This window comes from Callorhinus ursinus, unplaced genomic scaffold (genome assembly GCF_003265705.2).
Source record: "Callorhinus ursinus isolate GAN/ISIS: 27379988/994484 unplaced genomic scaffold, GSC_fseal_2.0 scaffold8, whole genome shotgun sequence".
Lineage (NCBI taxonomy): Eukaryota > Metazoa > Chordata > Mammalia > Carnivora > Otariidae > Callorhinus > Callorhinus ursinus.
In genome coordinates, this window is record NW_027397070.1 from 39,141,512 (window position 1) to 39,147,611 (window position 6,100).

Consider the following 6,100-nt stretch of genomic DNA (forward strand, 5'->3'; position numbering starts at 1 on the left):
GTCCTCTGCCTATCCGAGACATACAAATATCATATGCCTCCCCTTGCCACACACACGTATGGATATAGATACAGATAGATGATTGATATATAGATAAAGATGGACAGAGATACATGGGTATCTATGTAAGTAGAGATGAACAAGGTATAAATGGAAATAGAGATACATATTTCAATTTTACCTGCCTCATAGAGCACAATAACAATCCTGAACTCACCTCCTTCCCTGCTCCAAGCGGCATGCGATTCGGTGGCACCCCCTCCCTCTACCAGAGCTGTTCCTCTCCATTAGATCGCCGGGTCACTGGCCTTCATTAGCTTGCTGCAGCCTCTCATTTGATTTGCATTGCGGGCTCCCCATGCAGGTAATGATTCTAATTTAGAAAATCTCCAGAGGTCACAGCAAAGAAGTTGGTCCAGAAAGAAAGATGGACGGAAATGACGGGAAGGTGCCCTCACCTCTGCCCCACTCTGCACCCTCCAGAGAGAGGACAGCCGCAGGCTGCTTGGGACCGTGGAGCTTGAGAGCTATACTGCTGTTTCTTCAGTCCCTGGACCCTCATAGTTCATGCCACAGAAAGCTTGATGAAGGGAAGACAGAACCTTAGCCTGAAACCACCCAAGGCTTTTAAAAGGCACCAGGGCCTCTTGTGCCCGGTTCTCCTTTCTATACTATACAAGTGCCACAGCAACTCCCCCACTTCCTTTCTTGTCTCCGGGCCTTTGCACATGATGTTCCTTGGGCCTGGATCTCTCTTCCCTCAGCTGGTCCCTGATAAATTTCCACTTATCTTTCAGGTCTAAGTTTACATATGGTTTCCTAAAAAATACCTCCCTTGGCCCTCCAATCTAAATTTAGTTCCCTCTTCTCTTCTTTTTTTAGTATCTGAGTCTCCTCCTTCGTCACACTTGTCATAAGTGTTATAGATGTATTCATTGTCTTTTGCTTTTTTAATGTCTGTCTTCCCCAGAGGCATTTAGAGGGATACTATGAACTGAATGTTTGTGTCTCTCCACCCCAAATTCTTATGTTGAAGCCCTAATCCCCAGGGTGATGGCATTTGGAGGCAGGATTTGGGGGAGATAGTTCGTTTTGGATGAGGTCACAGGGATGGAGCCTCCAGGATGACACTGGTTCCCTAGGAGGAGATGAGGAGAGCAGTGTTCTCACTCTGCCATGTGGGGAAACAGCAAAAAGGAGGCTGTCGTAACCCGACCATAGTGGCACTTTGATCTTGGACTTCCAGTCTCCAGAACTGTGAGAAGTAAATGTTTATTGTTTAAGCCATCCAGCCTATGCTATTTTTGTTAAAACAGTCCAAGCCTACTAACATGGGGAAGAATATGGAGAACATAACTATTGTGTATAACACTGTATCCCTAGCATCTCACACGGTGCCAAGAATTGGCACTTACTTCATATTTGTGGACCGAGTGACCATTATTTGTGGCTGTTGATAAAAGAAAAGGCCAGCATCTTTCCCATGGGTCAGAGTCTGAGCACATTCTCCCCCAGTAACCTGGGTCGAGGGTCTTACTGACCACACACAGGACTGCTCACAGGACATAAGTGATGTGCTTTGGGCACTCACACAAAGTCCTTGTTTCCCAAGTATTAAAGGACACTTTAGAACTCCAAGCCTATGTGGGTCTGTGCATCTTTCACTGGGGGTTTCCCTTTCCCTTGAGAACTGCATACTCCCTGACACTTCCCAAACTCATCTACTCCGCTGCTGAGCCCAGGCACCCCTCTGGCTTTGGCTTGACTTTCTGTTCCATCATCTTCTCCCTCAGTCAGATAGCACCCAGCCACTTGCCTGAACCAGAGGTGTTCAGTTTTACAGTCAATAAAGCCAATTCATCATATTAGTTTCCTATGGCTACTGTAACAAATTAAACACAAATTTATTATCTTACAGTTCTAAAGGTCAGACGTCTGAAACAAGTCTCACTGGGCTAAAATCACTGTGTTGGAAGAGCTGTGTTCTCTTCTGAAAGCTCTGGAGCAGAATTCCATTCCTTGCCTCTTCCCCTTCCCCTTTCTAGAGGCTGCCTGCATTCCTGGGCTCACGCCCCCTTCCTTCATTTCTGCTCATTCTTCCATAGTCATATATCCCCCTCACGCTCTTCTTGTGTTTCCCCCTTCCACTCTTGAGGATTCTTATGATTATAAGGAGGTCCACTCAGATAACCCAGGATAATCTCCCCATCTCAGGACCTTACATCTGTAAAGTTAATTTTACCATGTAAAGTAAAATACACAGAGGTTCTGAGGACTAAACCCCCGAACTACTTTGTGGGGACTGCGTTATTCCCTCTTCCACTCTGGTAAATTATTCCCAGGACAAGTCTCAAAACACAGGTGAAGAGGCTGTAGCTCCACACCTGCCAGTTCCTCTGAGGATTCGGGGAACACGATAAGAAAGCCGAGAGGACTGGAATACGGATCAGTAAACAAAAGGAGTGGCAGAATCCTCATGCCAGTGAGTCGCATTCTCTAGCATATCAGCCACCGCAGTCAATAAAAGCCAGCTGTGACAACATTGCAGGCCTGAAGAAAACTATGTTAAATAACAGACTGGAGTGATGGGAAGTCTCTGATATTTGCTAATAACAAATTTGGGGGATTCTGGTGTAAATTTCAAAGCTATTTGTGTCAGGAATTATTTCAGCTGCAAAGAACAAAATAACCACAGATGAGTGGCTTAAGCAATAAAGACATTTAATTATTTCATGTAACAGAAAACTCAGAGGTAGGTGGCTCCAACATGGGGGCAGCAGCGGAGGGTCAGCAGAGATGCAGACTCCCTCATCTTTCTGCTCTGCCTTTCTCAGGAGGTCAGTCATGTCTCTCTTCGTGATGGTAAGATGGCTGTCACAGTTCCAAGAATCATGTCCTTACAAAACATCATTCCAAGCACGGGAGTGAGCGTGCAGAAGAGGACCCTTTCTCCCCCTCCTGCTCTCTCTTTCATCAGATGTGAAACCTTTCCCATGAGTAGCCAGTAGACTTCACCTCAGATCTCATTGGCCAGTTAGGTCACATGCCCACTCATAAGCTATTCCCTGACAAAGAGGAACGGGATTCCATAATTGGAGCCATCCCTCTGTGGGTGAGCACATTGCCCCTCTGCTAAAACAGAAGAAGGGGACTAGCTATTGGATTGGCAACCAGTGGTGTGTGTCTCAAAAATATCAGATGCTATTTATTTTCCAGTGTGCTAACACATAAATAGGTAGACCTCCATTCAGTACAAAGCAAGTTTTTTGTTTAGGTCTGAGATGCTTATTAGGCTAATCTTCTCATCAATTGGACCAGAACAGTTATGGTTCTAACATACAGAGTTACTCTGAGTTTATCTAATTTTGTGTTAAAAATAAACAAAGACATTAAAATTTGTATTCAGAAACAGTTTCTGATGTGGTAATCATCCGTTACAAGTTTCTTTTTTGTTTTTGGGGGTTCTTTTTGAGAGAGAGAGTGAGCATGAGTGGAGTGGAGGGGCAGAGGGAGAGGGAGAAGCAGGCTCCCCTCTGAGCAGGGAGCCCGATGCGGAGCTTGATCCAGGACCTGAGGATCATGACCTGAGCCGAAGGCAAACGCTTAACCAACTGAGCCACCCAGGCGCCCCCATTACAAGTTATTTATTGCACACCTACAATATCCCTGGCATAGTAGCTAAGATGTGGGGAACACAGGAGAAGATGCTGTGTTTAGTTATGTTGAAGTTGAGGCACCTGTGAGATGTCTAAGGGGAGAGATCCAGTAGATACGGGTTTAGAGCTTGGGAAAGGTCTCAGCTGGGCCATAAATGAACATACAAGTGGTCACCAAAGCCATGGGTTTGGTTAGAGACTCTTAGGGAGAAATAAAGAGCAAAAATGTGGAAGATAGAATTCTGAGGAAGCTGCATTCAAGGACAAAAGAGTAATTACAATAGGGATAGTTAAGTATTATTACAGGTGTAAGTACATGGAACGAGGAATGTCCCTAAGGATAGCCCTGTCTTGGGGTCACAGAGAATGTTTAGAGGAGGTGACACTTAAGAGATATCTGAAGGACAAATGGGGTTAGCCAAATGATGCATGGGAGGGGGACTAGGTTATGGGGTGAGGAGAGGATAAGAAAGTATTTCAGGCAAAGGAACTAACCGTGAAAAGACTTAGAGGTAAAAGTTCAGGCAAATTTTGAAAATAAATGTAATTCAATGTGGCAGGACCAGAGTGATTGGTGGTGTGGGCAGAGAGATAGAAATGGAGTCAATCATGGATTTACACTTTCTCTCAAGGACCATGAGGAGTTACATAATCAGATGTGCATGTTAGAAATCTAGCTGCAGGGTGGAAAATGTATTAGAGTGGTCCGGTGGTAGATTACATTATTGGCCCCACTGCTTACTGCTCCCTGCATCCACACCCTTGCCATGACCTCATAGTGAGCAGAGTGTGCTTCTCCACCTTTTGACTTTGGGCCAGGCCATGTGACTCGTTTTGGCCAATGGCATGTGGGCAGAAGTGACCATGTGCCATTTCTAAGCCCAGGCCTGAAGGGGCCTTGGGTGCTTCCGCTGCCTTTTTGTACCTCTGTGTTTGCCTTATGAAGAACGTGCCCTGACCAATTCACTGGGCCCAGGAGGATGAGGGGAGACAAGTGGAGCAGAACCACTCCAGCTGCTGCAGCCTAAAGCATAGCTGGCTCAGCTGCCTCACAAACTCATAAGAGAGAAATTAATGTTTTTGTTTTTGTGTTTTTATGGGATGTTGAGATTCTTCAATATGCAGCATTATTGTGATGGCTGCTAACTAAGAGAGGGCCACACTAAAAACAGAGTGGTGCATTAGGAGCTTCTTGTAGCTGTAAACAGAAAGCTTATGGTCACTGGAACCAAGATGTGGCGCATTAGGAGCTTCTTGTAGCTGTAAACAGAAAGCTTATGGTCACTGGAACCAAGATGATGGGGGTGAGGATGGAGAAAAACAGAGAGAGTCAAAAGATACGAGAGAACAGAATTGCTGCTATGACATGGTAGAGATAGAGAGGAGTTACTTGTGAAAGTCCCTGGGGTTTCTTCCTTGGGTAATTATTGACTGAGATGGGGAACATGGGGGGGGGATGATATGTTTAGTTATGTTGAATTTGAGGCACCTGTGAGATGTCCAAGGGGAGAGATCCAGTAGACATGGGTCTAGAGCTTGGGAAAGGTCTCAGCTGGGCCATAGTGAACATATAGGTGGTCACCGAAGCCATGGGTCTGGACAGAGACCCTTAGGGAAAAAGTATAGAGCAAAAATGTGGAAGATAGAATTCTGAGGAAGCTGCATTCAAGGACAAAAGAACAAGAGTCTTCAAAGAAGACCAAGGAAAAGCAGCCACAGAGAAGGAGAAATACCCAGGGACAGTAGTGTCTGGGGAGCAAAGAGTCAGAAGGCTCTAAAAAAGGAGGGTGTGATCTATTGTGCAGAAAACTGGTAAGGAAAGAGGCAAAGAATTTATAAGGAACCACAAAGAATCTACCTAATTTACAAAGAAAGGAAAGAGATCTTTGGCCAAGAAATTGCAGACCATCTCATGGTAGCTGAGTCAACAAAGCCCTAACCCCAAGATCAGATGGTGAGATTCACTGAGATGTTCAGAAAGTGAGCAAAAGCAAGATTCAGGGCATTTTGAGCCATTGTCCTTTCCTGGTCCCTCTGGGTGAGTGGTGCTTTGGAGCAGAACTTTGCTTTTCCTGCAGCAGGTCACCAGTGACCCATGCCACTCTACTCAGAGGCCTTGGCAGCCCTGACAAATCCACGAGAAGCCTAGTCTGATATGCGCCAGGGTTGCCCACAGTCCCTCTGACTCATTTCCCATTGATTGGAGTGAAATTTCTGAATGCCTTGGAGGCTTCTAATCAATCCAGTCTGCCTTCTGCTGTCAGGAACCATGGCAGGACCTGCTTTCAATAGCATAGTGGGCTCTTTCCCCTTGTGTTCTGGAGTCTGAGTTCTACAGCCCCGCTGTGGGCTAAAATATCAACACCCCTCCAAGGGAGCGCGGGAGGACACGATGGAGAGGAGGTGAGAGCGAGGTGAGAGCGTGCGCGTGTTGAGGAGGTGAG